Here is a 17,820-nt window from a genome sequence, read left to right on the forward strand (position 1 = left end):
GCCGCAGCCCGGCCCGGGGAGGGGGCGCTAGGCCGGGAGCCGCAGCGCGGGAGGGACGAGCCCGGGCCGGCGGGGGGAGGGGAGCGGGAAGCGTCTTTGTTGTTGGCGACCGGGATCCCTCTCGGCGTAGGGGAAAGGCGGGGAAGCCACTCCTGATCGGGTCTGTGATTTTGAGAAGATTCTCTGGTGGTTGCGTGAAGGGGAGCGGTAGGACAGTCCCTGCGGTCCGTGGAGCGGCCGGAGTCAGGGAGCGGGGGAGGGAGGACCGACCGACGCTCTAAGAAGGTCTTTGGTCCTCCTCGCAGAAGAGAAGGGTTCCATTTCATTTCCTTTGCTTTTCTCTCAGTGGATGAAAAGATGGGGTCAGGTTCCCATTCCCCTCCCTGGCGCACTGAGAGATTCGCGGGTGCCTAAAAGCTTTCTCCTGAATGTCCTTATAGCTCTGTCAGGCGCGATTTTAGATTGAATCTGCACGGGGCTTGGCGATTTGTGTATTCCGGTGGGGCTGTCGTAGGGTTCTTTTTCTTTAGATGGTTGAACTTTAATCTTACCTGTTTTCGAACTCTAAGGTAGGCTTATCAGGAATCGTTTTTGAATTGGAAAATTTAAAGGTTTTGTTTGGGATTTTTTTTTTTAACCCCGATACAAAGTTATATTGTACTGTGTTAGGTTGTACTGTGTGGGGTCTTTCGTAAAGGAAAGAGTGTATTTAACCTGGGGTTTTTGTTTAAAAAAAAAAAAAGTTCAGATCTTTGATCCTTGGTGAGATTTCTGCCAATGCCAGAAGAGAATTTTCTGTAAATGACGCTTTAATTCAGGGTGAGGTAGATTTGGTAAGCAAAAGGATGAATAACGGAATACAGAGAGGGTGACCTTTAAATTTCGCTGTTTATGAAATGTGTTCTTGCTTAATACTTTTTGTGATATATGGTGCTTGATCCACAGATGATTCATTGGAATTTTTTTATGCCTCTAATAAATCTTTGTAGATCTTGTGCCAACATATGAAACTATAAAGCCTCATGAGTCGGAGTAGAAAGTCAGATACATGTTGTAATAACGTTAATCTGTTTAGATTAACAGGGAAATTTACATTAAAATGAACTTTTTCCCATAGTTTCCCTACATATGTTTATAGCATGAATTTCAGTTGGGTGACATCTAATGATAGCCAGAATTTTGAAAATTCTCATGATTGCTAGTATTCTAATTTGAGACTGCCCAACTTGTTGGAAAGTTTTTATGTGGAGAATAGGGGTCGTGTTACTTAAGGAACAGCAGAGGTAAAAATCTCTGTTGTGCGGTAATTGTCATATCATTTGAAATCCAGAAGGAAATGAATGGCACCTTCACCTATATTTTGACCTCTCTTTTCTCCTACTCTATATTAATAAGGTTAATTGGCAAGGACAGGATTAGATTTTTAGCAGGCTAGGCAGTTTTAATTTTGTCCCTTAGTGTGCAGTACTCTAGTTGATGAGTAGCTTGTTTCCTTGAGTATCTTTTCCCATTTTGAAATGTTTATGAAATGACTGCTGACAAAGAATTTTCTGTTTCCTGGGACAAACAAAATCACCAAAAAACATCATGAAAAAATAATGTTTTTAGTAGCTTAATGAACACAGAAGAATTAAGCAATTAGTGTCTGTTCCAAGTTTCACTGAATTGGTCTACAACTCCGGGCATGCTATCCCACATCTGAGTCAGTTTTCTCCATCTGTAATATAGGGCTAATAAAATGTGCCACCTGCTCACTTTATAAAAAAGGGCAGTGAGAACCATATAGGCAACAGTTACTCTGGTTATGTGACCGTTGATATATGTTAAATGAGAATACTTTTTAATGCAGTGCTCTTACTTTGTTTTGATATTGTGAATTTCAGTCCTTTGATGAACAGTCAGCATAAAGATAGGGAGAATGACTATCCCTATGCCATTATTTAAGAATTAAAATTTCTTCCATATTAAGATTGGTGTTAAGATCTTTAGAAGCAGTGATGACAAGAAAATAGAGTATATTTTATTGGTTGATTTATTTACTGGTAGATTTTACTTCTAATTTATCCAAAGTTTTGCTCTTAATTCTGAAAATTACTCCTACCCTTCCTACTGTTTAAAATTTCTCACATACATTGCCCCATTTGCCTGTCGAGTTGGAGAGAGAAAGTGAGTTTGTGGCTTTTTTTTTTTTTTTTTTTTTTTTCGAGACGGAGCTTTGCTCTTGTTGCCCAGGCTGGAGTGCAATGGCGTGACCTTGGCTCTCTGCAACGTCTGCTTCCTGGGTTCAAATGATTCTCCTGCCTTAGCCTCCCTAGTAGCTGGGAGTATAGGCACCCGCCACCACACCCGGCTAATTTTTGTATTTTTAGTAGAGACGGGGTTTCACCACGTTGGCCAGTCTGGTCTTGAACTCCTGACCTCAGGTGATCCACCCGCCTTGGCCTCCCAAAGTGCTGGGTTTACAGGTGTGAGCCACCGCACCTGGCTGTTTGTGGAATTTTCACAGATGAAATAAAGCCCAGATAAGTTAATTATTTCGATTGCCTAAAGCTAAGCAATTAGTCAGAAGTAGAATTGAGGCTTGAACCTGGGTCTTCTCTAGTCCTGAATCCTTTGCTTTGGAGCAGTGTTTTCCAAACACCTTTTCATGCCTAAGAGTTTTGTCCTAGTGAAATGAGAACTAACATAGCAATATAAATGTTGGTGCCATACAATATAATGAATATCCATGTACCCATCACCCAGTTAAACAAAACTACCAATTAAAACGAAGTGTCCGGCCGGGCTCAGTGGCTCACGCTTGTAATCCCAGTATTTTGGGAGGCCGAGGCGGGCAGATCACCTGAGGTCGGGAGTTCGAGACCAGCCTGACCAACATGAAGAAACCCCGTCTCTACTAAAAATACAAAATTAGCTGGGTGTGGTGGCACATGCCTGTAATCCCAGCTACTCGGGAGGCTGAGGCAGGAGAATTGCTAGAACCCAGGAGGCAGAAGTTGTGGTGAGCCAAGATCGCACCATTGCACTCCAGCCTGGGCAACAAGAGCAAAACTCTTTCTGAGGAAAACAAACAAACAAACAAAAAACAAAAATAATGAAGTGTCCTTGGTATGCTATATCTCTCTTAAATGCTATTCTCTTTTCCCCCCACATCTAACCAATGACCCAAAGTTGACATGCATCCTTCCTATATCCACATGTTTATACTTAACTATTTACCTATATCCTATGAACATTATTATATAGTTTTATTTTGATTGTCTTAAGACTATTTAAATACAGATATCTTTCTTTAGCTTGCTTTCTTCATACAACGTGGCCAAGATTTATCTATGTTTATTCAGGTTGCTCTAGTTTATTTACTTTTACTGTTAGGTGGTATGTGCTGTGTTATGTAACTATGTCAGGTTTCTGTCGATGGTCATTTTTGTTGTTTCCACTTGTTTGCTATTAAACAGTGCTATAAGGAATATTCCTGTGTATGTTAGGTATCTGTTGTGTAAGACTTCTAGGGCAGTGGTTCTTGACCCTAAGTACATCCCATGTTCATAGAAAATATTTTATAGTTCCTTCAATACTATCCTAAAATGAACTTCATAATAATCTATATTCATACTTTAAAGAAAGCAATGGCTTTAATAAAATAAGAAAAATTTGTAATAAAGTAATATGTGTTTCACTTTGTAAATGCTTGAGCTCAAGACTACATTCAAGATTAGCTACCAGGTGTAATGGTGGACCAGCAACATCTGAATCACTTGGGAGCTTGTTGAAAATGCAGAGCGTCAGACTTTAACCTACTGATGCAAATGCTGTTTTTTTGTTTGTTTGTTTGTTTTGTTTTTAAATAATGTAAGAGACAGGATCTCTGGAGTCATACAACTCACTGTAACCTCAAACTCCTGGGCTCAAGGGATCCTCCCACTTCAGCCTCCTGAGTATCTGGGACTACAGGTATACATTTTTTACAGAGACAGGGTCTTGCTATATTGCCCAGGCTGATCTTGAACTCCTGGCCTCAAGTGATCCTCCCTCCTCAGTATCCCAAAGCACTAGGACATTGGGATTACAGACATCAGCCACTGTGCCTGGCCAGATGCTGTATTTTATCAAGAGTCCCAGGTGATGTATGTACCCACTGAAATATAAGAAGCGCTGCTAAAAGAAATAGTAGTAATTAGACGCTTTGTACCAATGGGTGGTGTCTCCATCAATACAACAGCTACAGATTATGACAGGTATGTTGAGTTAGCCATTCAAGTACCAATGCTGGAACTGTCATTGGTGGAAAATGATTTTCTGAAATGACAAACTATCTTCAGAAAAGTTTAAACAGAAATAAAAGTGCAATCTTACCTCTTTACACAGTGGTTGCACTCATAACAGATCTTCATCTTCATTAAAACTATACAAATAAACTTGGTATTAAATCCTCTTTAGAATTATCTGGCATTAGTGGGATTTTTTCCTCTTTCTGTTCCCCTCTATGAATGTCCAACAGAATATTCAAGTCATGAGGCATGGAGCAGCACTATTTATGTATGTATGTATGTATGTATGTATGTATGTATGTATGTATGTTTTGAGACAGATTCTCACTCTGTCACCCAGGCTGGAGTGTAGTGGCATGATCAGTGCCCACTGAACCCTCGACCCCCGCAAACTCAAACAATCCTCCCACCTCGGCCTCTCGAGTAGCTGGGACTACAGGCATGTGCCACCACACCCATCTAATTTTTAATTTTTTTGGACAGACTAGGGTTTCACCATGTTGGCCAGGCGGGTCTTGAACTGAGCTCAAGTGATCTGCCTACTGTGGCACCGCACCCCGCCCCCTGCCTCCCAAAAGTGCTGGGATTACAGGTGTGAGCCACCGCGCCCAATCTGAGCAGCACTTTCTTTGTGCAAGAAAAGTGCCTTGCATTCCTGGCCTGTGTTTAGTAGTGCCCCTCATTCAATGTAGCAGCCAAAAGCTGTCATTGAGAAAGATTGCCCTGGTTTATAAATCTGGTAGTAGATTGCAAGACCACAGGGTATAAATGTCTTCAACTTTATTAGATAACTGTCAGTTTTCTCTACAAAGTACACCTTCCAGTCCATAATGCATGAGAGAGGGTCTTCTTGTTTGCATTCCAGATATTTTAGAAGGTACAAAAATATTAGTAGTAATATTTGATTAATTTTTGCCATTCTGAAGAGTATGAAATGGTACCTCATTGTAGTTTTTATTTGCATCTTTTTAAAATGTATTCTTCGTAATAATATTTGGTAGGCATTAAAAATATCTTCCAGCCTGGTCAACGTGGTGAAACCCCATCTCTACTAAAAATACCAAAATTTAACCGGGTGTAGTGGTGGGCTCCTGTAATCCCAGCTACTCAGGAGGCTGAGACAGGAGAATCGCTTGAACCCGGGAGGCAGAGGTTGCGGTGAGCCGAGGTCATGCCACCACACTCCATCCTGGGGGACAGAACCAGATTCCATCTCAAAAAAAAAAAAAAATCTTCTTCCACTCTTTAGCATGCATTTTCACTTAAATACGTTGTCTTTTAATGACTAGAAGTTGTTTTAATTTTAATATCAAATGTATTATTCTTTTTAAAGCCTTCTCTATACTGGGGTTATAAAAATTCTTTCAGAGCATCTTTTAAGAGTTTTCACATTTAGATCTTAAATTCATGTTGAACTGTTTTTATATAATGAGGTGCTCATAGATCTAAATTGACTTAATAAAAATAACTGCCCTTTATTCTGAAATTAGGTAATTTTTTATGATGATGTTCTGATGAAATTACAGTGATAGTAATTGTTTTTAGTTCTTAACATCCCTTTGTTGCAAAATTAAAATTTGACATCTCTTTCATTCCAACTTTTCTCTTTTTTACTTTACCTGTTTTTTGAAATCCCTAAGGTTTAGCAGTTACTACTTTAGTGTACTCTGATTCTTATGTTTCATCTATGTCTCACATTTAGCCACTACAGCATCATCAAATGCAAGTAGACACTCTTAAATACTGATCATTGATCCTCTTCTGCATCTTCCACATTTCAGAGTTTGCTTGACATGTCTTTTCATCACTTTTTATTATGGCTAGGATTTTTAAAATGAGACTAATGACCCTACTTTTTTTTTTTTTTTAACAGAATAGAATTTCAGGCTAAATTTAAATGTTACTTGAATATAAATTTGTCTCAGATATAGGGTCAAACTTCTTTGTTTTCCTAGTAGTTAAAAGTGAGAACGATTAAACAAGTTCTTGCATACAGCTAAAGCTGAAAAACGGGAAAGGAAAATTGGGCCAGTGTCCACTGGGTACCAGTCACTATTCTGGGGATGGGAGTAGGGGAATGACATCTATGAGCAAAACAAGCAAAGATCCCTAACTTCCTGGAGCTTATCACCTACCAGAAGGCCACTGATAATATGCACAACAAATAAAATAATGTTTTTGAAAGTGGTAACTGCTTTGGAATAAAAAAACATAGAGAGGGGTAAGGTGGACCAAAGGAGTTAGTTGAACCTGTTAAATAGGGTGTTTAGGGTAAGCCTCATTGAGAAAAGGAGAATGAGCAGAGAAATGCAGTCAGTGAGAGTATTAGCAATGCAGATATTAGCAAAATACTGGAAGAGTGGACAGAATATGGTCTCTAAGTGAAACCTGTGTTCCTGGCTCTCCCCACCTTTAAGCTGTGTGAACTTGACACGCTAATTAACCTGATTTCTTGATTTCTTCATGATAACCTGAGAAAAGTATTATTAAGATTAAAAGATATAACAAGTAAAAGTGCCTACTTCCCGCCCCCCACCTTGTTCTCATAGCACTCTGTATTTTCATAGCATTTATTACGGTCTATAATTATCTGTGTCATTATTTGATAAATATATATCTCACTCATTCTAAAACATTGATGGAAAGAACTAGTCATTGCAGTAGATCTATTTTGTTAACATACAGTCATTTGTAGACAAACCGTAAACCTTTTTTCATGTGAAAATCATCTCATGCAGATTTATTGAGAAAGTGTTTTGTACTTATAGAATGTCTTTATGCTAGAGCTTCAGATTGTATTACGGGTATTAGCCCATTAATTACCACATGTCATCTTTGTGATGAAGGTAATGGATGTGTATCATCTTGGAGTTGAAGGAACTGAGGTTGCTAATGGCATAGAGACCTAGGAAATCAGAGAATTTGGATCAAATCTGATTATATTTGATTATATTCCCTCCCTCCCTCCCTCCCTCCCTCCCTCTCTCTCTCTCTCTCTTTCTTTCTTTCAATAGTGTTAAAATGGACTCTCTAAAGTATAAAAGCAATAATACATAGATTATTGGAAAACCACTAGCAAACAAGCAATTAATATTTTAGTGATGACCTTACTTTCAGTTTTTTTCCCCATGAGAAGCTTCTTATAGTGTCTGAGTAGATGTTCGAATTCTATGCATGTATCAAACACATGTACCCCATAAATAGATAAAATATTATCTATCAGTGAAAAAAAAGGATGGCAATAATTAGAGGCCTTTACACTTAAAAATACTGTATATTGATAAATACTTTTTAAAATTATGCCTTATCAGAGTATTTAAGATTTATGTTGAGGATGTAGTCACATTAAAAGGGTAGGATTTAGAAAATGCATAGCATATGCCTAATGTAGATCAGAGTGAAGAAAGGGGGTTGAAATAACTTCATTTACTTGATGCAGCCGAGTCTCCATTCCAATCCCAAGAAACTTGAAGTAAAGCAAGTGCCTCCAGGAACAAAAATAAAAGACATTGTCAATCATGTCAAACTTGTTTGGCTTCTGAATTTAGATTTTTTTTTTTTTTTTAGTTTGTTTTGAAAATGAAAATCCATGGAAATAATTCATATAATAAACTTTTCCCAAAAATGTCATTTGCAGATTGTGACCTAGATATTTTGTTTCTGATTACTGTCCTGCCTAGTGTGCTGGTAATTTTTCACTCTAGCTCTGTGGACCCAATCCCTAAAAGTAATGATTATTCTCTGCACATCAGTTATTAGCAAAGAAAATGTCATTTAGTAACTTGTATTGGCAAGCCTACATCTGAAACACTAGAAGTTACATTTTGTTCAGAGCTTTTTAACAGACCTCATTGTTGCTTTTATTAATCAAAGAGTTAGGGGCTGATCACAGTCCGTTTACAACTAATTGATAACAACCTGCTACAGACTTCTTTGTTCCTTCTCCAGTTCTACTGCTTCTTTTGACTAGCCTGAAAAAAAAAAAAAAAAAAAAAAAACTGAAAGGGTGGGGGTGGGGTGGAAGGTAGGGGTAATGAGAATAGCCAGAAGCAGGACTTTACATATATAAAGGGTGTTCTGATACAAACCACTAGGGTAATGGCTTTCCATTTTTCGTTAGATTCTATAAAAAAATACATTTTGCTTCACAACCTAATTCATACATATGCACCCAGAAACCAAAATAAGTATCACTAAACAGATTATCTAAATTAATCAGCATGTGCACGGGTCAGGGGAGACTGTTTTTGCCAGAGGCTGAAAAACTAGTAAAAGTTGTTTCATTTATTTGAAGGAGGAGTGATGAGTTGGGGAAATTTTATCAACAAAGAAGGAACAATATGTGATAAGGCACAGAAGCAAAAAAGAACCTCTCTTAATGAGGAACAGCATGTTAAATAGAAAATTGAATAGGAAAATGCTCAGAAATAAGGCTAGAGACCAAGGAGGGTGGGGGAATCATGTATCGCATGCCAGAGAATTTAGACTTAAGAGGGCTTGAAAGGCCCATTAGAACATTTTAAACAGGAAGGTGACATCAACTGGTGGCAGTGTAGAGCATGGATTAGAGGGGTATGAAATAGATATTAGTGAGTGATTTTATAACATTCATTGAAAAGTGGTTGAGCTAAAATGTGGCTAAGAGGTTTGCAGAGAGGTCCATAGGAAGTAGACCTTAATTAAATGAGAGGAATGAAGAGGGGCATGGGGAAAGAGTGAAATGCAGATGGAGATATTTCAGAGTCTAGAGTTTAAGGGGAGAGACCTGAAACCTTAGAGATTTAGATTTTTAGATCTAGGTAACATTGTAGTATAAAGGGTAGTTAAAGCAGTAGGTTTGGGTGAGATGAAAAGAGGAAGACAAAAGACCAATCTATAAAAATAAATAAATAGGTTAAAAAAGAGTTTGAAGAAACCATCAGAGAAACCAAGATTGAAGGTTAATTTCAAGAAGGAGGGAAAGGACAACAATGTTAAATGCTATAAAGTGATCCTGTATAAGTTGAAGATTGAAAAATACCTGTTATACTTCGAAATTGTTAAGAGGTTGTCAGTGATGCTACAAGTTGATGAGAGAGGTTATATTACAATTCATTTTGGGCCTGACAGGGAATATTGGTAAGTGAGAAGTAAAGAGGTTTGATTCTGAAAAAAAGACTCAGGTACGGTAAGAAGAATCTAGATACAGATACATGCAAAAAAATTTGAAGCATGTGCGTGAACTCTGATGTGGAAACAGCTTCATGCTTTCAAGATACTGAAAAATGGTGAGTGAGAGAGGCTGTAACCATATTGATGAGGGGGGATAGTATCAAGATATGGTTGGAGGGGTAAGAAAAAGCCACTTGACACAAGGTGTTTAAGGACCTGTGGAAAAGTTTGATTTTTTTCTTTTTTCTTTTTTTTGAGATAGAGTCTCGCTCTGTTGCCCAGACTGAAGTGCAGTGGCACAATCTTGGCTCACTGCAACCTCAGCCTCATGAATTCAAGCGATTCTACCACATCAGCCTCCCAAGTAATCCTGGGTTTATAGACACACCCCATTACACCTGGCTAATTTTTATATTTTTAGTAGAGACAGGATTTCACCCTTTTGGCCCAGCTGGTCTCGAACTCTTGTCTGCCTCAACCTCCCGAAGTGCTGGGATTACAGGCATAAGCCACTATCCCTGACCTTGATTTTTTTACAAGTAGAGAGAGAAGACATCAAGGAGTTTTTAAGCAGGAAATCACCTTGTAGGCCATCTAGAAAAGAAATTGTAGATTAGGAGAACATATGAATGGAAGAAATTCACATTTACTCAAATATATTTCTTTGTGTTTACTCTCACATTTTGAGTTGTTCTTTCTGTTGTGTTACTCTATGTAACCCTGGTTTGTCCTTTCATTTCCTCATAGTGAGAGACTAGTACAAAAACATAGAAAAGGCAATCTTAATAAATTCAGAGAATTACATTTGTTCTTAATTATAATTAAAGATGACATAAATTGACTTTTCATTTGAACTGTCTTTTTTGGGATTTAGACTTTTTTTTTTTTTTTTTTTTTTTTTGAGACGGAGTCTCGCTCTGTCGTCCAGGCTGGAGTGCAATGGCACGATATCTTGGCTCACTGCAAGCTCCGCCTCCCGGATTCATGCCATTCTCCTGCCTCAGCCTCCCGAGTAGCTGGGACTACAGCGCCTGCCACCTCGCCCGGCTAGTTTTTTGTATTTTTTAGTAGAGACGGGGTTTCACCATGTTAGCCAGGATGGTCTCGATCTCCTGACCTGGTGATCCGCCCGTCTCGGCCTCCCAAAGTGCTGGGATTACAAGCCTGAGCCACCGCACCCAGCCTAGACTTTTAAGATATTAAAGTCAATGAAAATTTCCTGCGTATCTCGTACTATTCTGGCTTGTTTTTAGTAAGGCTCCTAAAGAATTTAGTTTTCTTTTAGAAATGTCATTTAGAGAATTTTTAAAATATTCTCAGTATTTTTAATGGAATGTAGAATTAAAGGTTTTTTGTGTTTTTTTGTTTGTTTTTCCTGTAAGGACAAGGCAGGAAGAGAGCCATATTTAGTTGCATAAAGATAATGTTAACATAGGATATGATATCCCCAAAATAGGTAGTTTACAGAGAAGAGGGAGGATTTAGTATAATTTTGCCAGAGAAGCTCTGTGTCTCATGGTGCATTATTTTCACATTAAAATTGAGGCAGTAGGGGGCATAGAGCTCATTTAAATAGAATTATAGCCAGAACCTTCATTTTCCAACTCTTGGGCTAGTGCTCCTTCCACAATTCCTATATTTCCTACAGATCCAAGTAATGTTATCAAAGATATATTTAACTCATCTAATAACAGGGTCCATGAGATCCCTGCCTAAAATGGTATGCAAGACGATGTAGTAACCTAATGTGCGACATTTGTAAGGGTGAGCAAACCACCCGTCTTAAATGCCTGCTTTCTTCCTTATTACAAATAAGTATTTACACCAGAGATACCCTAGACATATAGATTACCAAATAAAAACTATAGGCTCAGCCTATGAGATTCATCTCAAATAAAGGATTTGCCTCAATGTTTTACAGACATCTTCATCTTCTGCTTTCCTCCATCCCACTCTTCCCCAGTTGCATTACTTGACATACAACTTTGGAAACGTTGTTCTCTGTCAGCTTTGGCTAAACTTTTCAGACCTACCCTAGGACATTTCTTTAAAAGAAAAAATGAAAACAGTATTTGCTTGTATTCTTGCTACGTGGCTCTCTTTTTTTTTTTTTGGAGAGTCTTGCTCTGTTGCCCAGGTTGGAGTGCAGTGGCGCAATCTTGGCTCACTGCAGCCTCTGTCTTCCGGGTTCAAGCTTTTCTCATGTCTCAGCCTCTTGAGTAGCTGGGATTACAGGCACGCACCACCACACCTGGCTAATTTTTGTATTTTTAGTAGAGATATGGTTTCACCATGTTGGCCAGGCTTGCTCTGAAACTTCTGACCTCAGGTGATCCACCCACCTCAGACCCCCAAAGTGCTGGGACTACAGGCGTGCACCACCACTCCTCACTAATTTTTTTTTTTTTTTTTTGGTAGAGACAGAGTTTTGCCATGTTGCCCAGGATGGTCTCAAATGCCTGAGCTCAAGTGATCCACCTGCCTCGGCCCCCCCAAAGTGCTGAGATTATAGGTGGGAGCCACCACTCCCAGCCAGAGATTTGTTTTTAAATTTCTCACATATCTAAACCCGCCCTTTCCCATATGTGTTTTTTTGAGATGGAGTTTCACTTTTGTTGCCGAGGCTGGAGTGCAATGGTGCGATCTCAGCTCACCGCAACTTCTGCCTCCTGGGATCAAGCGATTCTCCTGACTCAGCCTCCTGAGTAGTTGGGATTACGGGCATGCACCACCATGGCCAGCTAATTTTTGTATTTTTTGTTTTGTTTTTAGTAGAGATGGAGTTTCGCCATATTGGTCAGACTCGTCTCGAACTCCCGACCTTAGGTAATCCACCCACCTCGGCCTCCCAAAGTGTTGGGATTACAGGCGTGAGCCACCATGCCCGGCCTCCCATGTTTTTAATTCCTTTCCACCATACACCCTATGCTTTTGTTCTTTCTCACTTTTCACATTATCCTCCAAGCCTGGAAGGTTTTCCCTCTGTTTTGGGAAGTCATATCTAACTGAAGTTCTAATTCTCTTAAAAAGGCTTTCCTAATTCTTGATCTCTACTGTCTTCTGATTTCTGAAAGCTTAAAATCTACTCCACATTAAGTAGCCCTTAATTTTTTATTGGATGAAAAGACCCTACAGAACATTAATTCCCAATCTGATATATATATAGTTCTTATTTTCTTATATTAGGCATCCAGACTATTCTTTGAAATCTTTATTCCATTTCTTCTTACGCACTACTGAAAAAAATGTATGAAAAGACAAAATTTCCATATTTGAAGAAAGTGGTGAAATGTAAACTTTTTGAGGCTGGAAAACTTTTAAGCACAAGTAACAAGTGTTTGTTACACATCTAAGAGTAGTGCTATTTCTTCAAACCTTTACTTAACAGATGCATATGATTAAGGGAAACAGCTGCAGCCAGAGGAAAAGGAAGTGGTAGAGATGACAATTTATGCAGCAAGCCAAACTGGGCGGACAAACTGAAGGCCACGTTAGTAAGGATTGACTGACATGTTACAACATCTAGGTAAAGAGAGTTAAAGAGTATTGCATTTATATTGAGACTACGTAAATGTTATAATTCCCCCATATCACTACTAAAAACGTATTATATACAGTATATGGAAAAGGGATTGATAGTTAAATGAGGAATATAAATTCCTTTGGGAAATAAATTCTTTGCAAGATGGCTTCATTTTATTTTCATTTTTTATATTTTTTGAGACAGGGTCTTCCTCTGTTGCCCAGGCTGGAGTGCAGTGGCATGATCATGGCTCACCGTAGTCTCGACTCCTGTGCTCAGGCAATCTTCCCACCTCAGACTCCCGAGTAGCTGGGACCACAGGCGTGTGCCACCACACCCATCTAATTTTTATTTTTTGTACATGATGTTGCCCAAGTTGGTCTTGAACTCCTGGGCTCAAGTGATCCTCCCACTTTGGCCTCCCAAAGTGCTGGGATGAGCCACTGAGCGTGGCCTGCAGAAAGACTTTATATCTTATGTAGAGCAAGGCTACAAGAAATTTAACGATATGGAGTGGTTGAAACTCTCTAAGCCAACTGTTATTAATTAGTTTTATAGGTTGTTCTTGGAGCTGCCACTTCTATAACTTTTCTTGGGTTAATCTTTAAGTAAAAAGGGGACAGATCGATTTATTAGCCATTAGTTGGCACCTAAAATTCTTTCTAGTTATAAATTCATGTGTCTCCCATGAGAGACCTAAACATTTTCTTATTGTTCTGTACTTCCTTTTGGGCACCCACCACTGAACATCTTAACCCTTATTCTAAGGGGTTTTGCATATAATCAGCCCCAGGGCTGCTAGAAGAGAGAGATGACATTTCCTAACCAAGTTCAGCTTCTTCAGCTCAGAAAAAAGGATCTTTTTTATAACAACATGAAAACCTATACAGGGGTTTAATCAGTTTTCTCCATGTCCATTTATCCCATTTTCCCTTTTAATTCTGTCATTTGTCTTTGAAAAGGTGAGGAGAGGGACACTCCTATGTCTTTAAGAAGGTATGTGTATGTGTGTGTGTGTGTGTGTGTGGGTGCGCGCATTGATAGAAGATAGAACTGTGTATGTATAGACCCCTGTTTATTTGGTTGACTCTGTAATAACCATCAGAGGACTTTTTAAACAGCGTTTCCACTAGGAAAAGCTGAAGCCTTATGCTACAAATTTGGCATCTTTTTTATTCGCAGGCTGAAATTCTAACCCTCCTCCTTCATCAGAATCTCTTAGTTACCAAGAACTCAAGATATTTTTTAGAAGTTTGATATCTTGACCAAGTTCTCTTGAACCCCCACTGGATAGGTGACAGAACTAGGGATATTTCTTAATGCCCATAGGTAGACATATTTTCAGGGCAAGAATAAGAAGTCTGCTACTACATTTGTAGTCTGCAATTTTATGCAATTCTAAAAGGTAAAAAAAAATTGAAGTCAGGAGTACAATGCAGAAATTCCTCTCTACAGCAGAGAATGTTATTCATACAGAAGTGAAGTTGGGGACAGAATGAGCATTCACTGAATCAAGATATGAGTAGATTAAGATTCAACTTGGTTTATTTTGTAACAGAAATGTCTTACACAGCACTGGAAATATCCATCTTAACCACAGATTAGATAGATGCAGAAAGGAAGGTTCTTTTAGCTTTCTAAATAGAAATTAAGATATTATAGCTGTTCTAGATTGGGTGAGTGGTAAAGCTTGAGAAGCTTAAAATGAAAATGTAATATCCCTTAACCTCCAGAATTTTGAGAAAGTAGTTTTCAAGTCAGTCTGTTATGAAATGTTTTGGACCTTTTGTCCCAAAATTTTGCATGTAGTTTCAGGAGTTTTCCATGAACCACAGACTCTTAATAGTCCTGTTGCATTCTAAGGTAATTTTTAGGTTTGACCCCAAGCTGTTGGCACATTAAGTGATTTTGCATGGAATGGATTAAATAGTACCTAGCTCCAAACCATCCAAATAAGGGTTTGTCCAAAGTCAGGTCTGAGAGCAATATACAGTATAATGTTATCCTGAGACATTGACATTTTCTGGTAGAAGATATTAATAAGAAAGTTCATTAAGTATTAGGACATTGACAGATTGGTGTTATAGAGGTTGAAGAGCTTGATGCATTCTTCAGATTGCAGACTTTACAAAGTAAGGTAATGTAGTACTTATCAACTGGAAAAATCTATACTGGGTGATGGCCTCCGTTTTCCATACTGGTATTCTACAGAAGGCAGAAGAATCTTGAGAGTAAGTTGCAGAGACATAATTCAGCCTGAAACACAATTATATACTCTCTTTGGCCAGGACATAGGCTTTAGGCAAGTAAGTACTGGTCTAGTCAAATTCCTTAAGAAGTTACAACTTCTTGGCTTCCAGGTCTAAGAACACTTCCTGATGACAAGCTCTGAAATCCATAAATATATTGGTGACATTATAGGGAGAGAGAGGATAGAACTTCCCGTAGTAGATTATCAGGGATTGATGATTTCTAATTAAACAGCCTCAGTAGGCACTAGAAAATACATGCTGCTTCTCAAGATTTCTCTCAGACCTCCTCTAGGGCAGATTTCCTATGTAACATATTTATGCACTTGTCCACTCACTACCACTCATTAATGATGAGTTTTGGTCTCACTGTAATGTGCCCATTGAATGAACACAAGGTCTATAAAACTTCCCAGTGCTCAGGAGTCTACCATGTCCATGGCTCCTAGTTATTCCAAGAGAAGCTCTTCTCAGAAAGATGAAAAGTCTAAAATGAAACATAAAAGGGGGATGGACTTGGACCCAGCTAGTTAGAATGGAGGCATTTTAGGTGGCCCATCCTTGTTTATGGCCTGTTACCCTGAAATACAAGCAGAATTGTAATTATGCTTCATTTCAGTAAGCATGTACATTGACTTCAGATCCTCTTCAGTTACAAGCCACACAGGGTCAGTGCATCTGTAGTGGTTCCCAGGCTAGTGACTCATCTCTGCTCTAACCAAGGTATACTAGACAGCCAGTTTACTTGGCTCTCTGTCTAGTGCATTATTCTGTTTTCCCCCGACCCTACGCAAGTAGAAGCCTGGATTTAATGTGGGGCTGAGGTCTGTGATTTATGTGTCTCAGAGAATGGAGCTGGGGGGTGATTTGAAAGTCAAGTGAACCATGTAGCCAAGCCCCCAAAATTGAAGGGAAAATCTAGTCAGGAAGCAACAGGACAGAGATGACTCAAGATTTCAGTTGTTCCCAGATTAGTTTCTAGATGCAGTGCCATCAGCATCCCAACACAGTCTCACCTATATTAATTAAGATAGCAAAGTTAATCCAATGATAAATCCCCATGGGTTGGTTGTGTAGGTGTTACGCAAACTGATGCCGTTTTTGAGACCAGTTTTGGTGGTCACTTCAGATACTATTTTTTATATATGATGCTTCAATATTAGCGTATGTCCAAAGACTTCCTGGAATCTTCACAAATTTTGTGACTACTGTAATACATCAGGTTTTTTCTTTAAAATTACACCTCAGAATCTTAAGAATTAAACAAAAGCTGTGAATTTATCATGTTAGTCCAGGTTTTGCTTACTTCTTTTTTATCATCTAATAGCCAAGGCCACTTCCTTCCTCTTTTCCCAAATACATCTCACATATTCTGAGCAACTGTCCCACCTTCATTTTTTAATCTAATATTGATAATTTTTTTTGCATATGAAATGGGAGGGCCATTTATCCTTACTTTTCATTTTCTACTGGGCTCATTGTACCCTCTTTCCATATTCACATTGTAGCAAAACATTTCATTCCCGCATATTAATCTAACTCAGTAATTAAAAGTATGGAAGCCAGGCACAGCAGCTCTTGCCTGTAATCCCAGCACTTTGAGAAGCTGAAGTGTAAGGATTGCTTGAGGCCAGGAATTCAAAACCAGCCAGGTCAACATAGCTGAGACCCCATCTTAAAAAATAAAGCATTGACACTGCACTCAAACTGCTGAATATGAAACCCGGCTTTACCATTACCATTTACTAACACTGTGGTCTTGCATAAGTTAAACTTATCTCTGTTTCTGTTTCCTCATCTGTAAATGGGGTGGGAGGAGGGAGGAAAAAATAATATCTATCTCATAGGATTGTTTAAGTACTTGGAGCAAGACCTAGTAAGTGCTGCATAAATATGTTTTGGTAAATTAACACTAGTCTGGCTTTTCTAACCTAGCAAAGTTTTAAACCTGAAAGTTTGGATTTGTCAGTCAATAATAATACTGTTTGATTTGTTTTGACAAAATTCACCTCAGCCAGCAGTGGCTTTTGATTGATTTCTGTGTGACAGCCATTGCTAGGTGTAGGTATACTTGAATTTAAGTACGTGCAATGGGGGAGGGGTGTGTTACATGGTTCAAAACTAATAAGGACAAACATGACCTTATGGTTTGTCACCTAGACTAGTAGTGCCATAGTGTGATCATAGCTTATTGCAGCTTCAAATTTCTGGGCTCAAGTATTCTCCTACCTCAGCCACCCAAGTAGCTGGGATTATAATAGGCATGAGCCACCACACCTGGCTAAAATGAACATTTTTAAGCCCAAGAAGTCTAGTTCCTTTTGAAATAAGACTTTCTGGGCCCTTTGTATACATTTCCATGCTTTTAAAAGGTAGCTTTTAATAATATGTACAGACTGCAATTTAATTTTTTAGTAATAATGCCCCAAGTACTAAAGATAAAACTTCTAAAAAGTTTGATAGCCAGGCGTCGTGGTGGGCACCTGTAATTCCAGCTACTTGGGAGGCTGAGGCAGAGCCCACTTGAACCTGGGAGGCAGAGGTTGCAGTGAACCCAAATGGTGCCACTGCACTCCAGCCTGGGCAACAGACTGAGACACCGTCTTTAAAAAATCTAAAAAATTTG

General features: G+C 38.9%; 1 protein-coding gene across 4 annotated transcripts in view; it reads left to right on the forward strand.

Annotated features, from left to right (window-relative positions):
* LOC105498664 (abhydrolase domain containing 17B, depalmitoylase) overlaps positions 1-17,820 on the forward strand; it is a 72,332-nt gene that overhangs the window by 563 nt on the left and 53,949 nt on the right. Inside the window, exon 1 of one of the 4 annotated variants that reach the window (XM_011770924.3) lies at positions 115-160. The exons of the other annotated variants lie outside the window; for them this stretch is intronic. The gene's annotated coding sequence lies outside the window, so the exon portion shown is untranslated. Of the gene's footprint in view, positions 1-114; positions 161-17,820 lie in introns of those variants that run through there. 4 annotated transcript variants of the gene reach the window in all.

Source organism: Macaca nemestrina, chromosome 14 (genome assembly GCF_043159975.1).
Source record: "Macaca nemestrina isolate mMacNem1 chromosome 14, mMacNem.hap1, whole genome shotgun sequence".
In the NCBI taxonomy this organism is placed as follows: domain Eukaryota; kingdom Metazoa; phylum Chordata; class Mammalia; order Primates; family Cercopithecidae; genus Macaca; species Macaca nemestrina.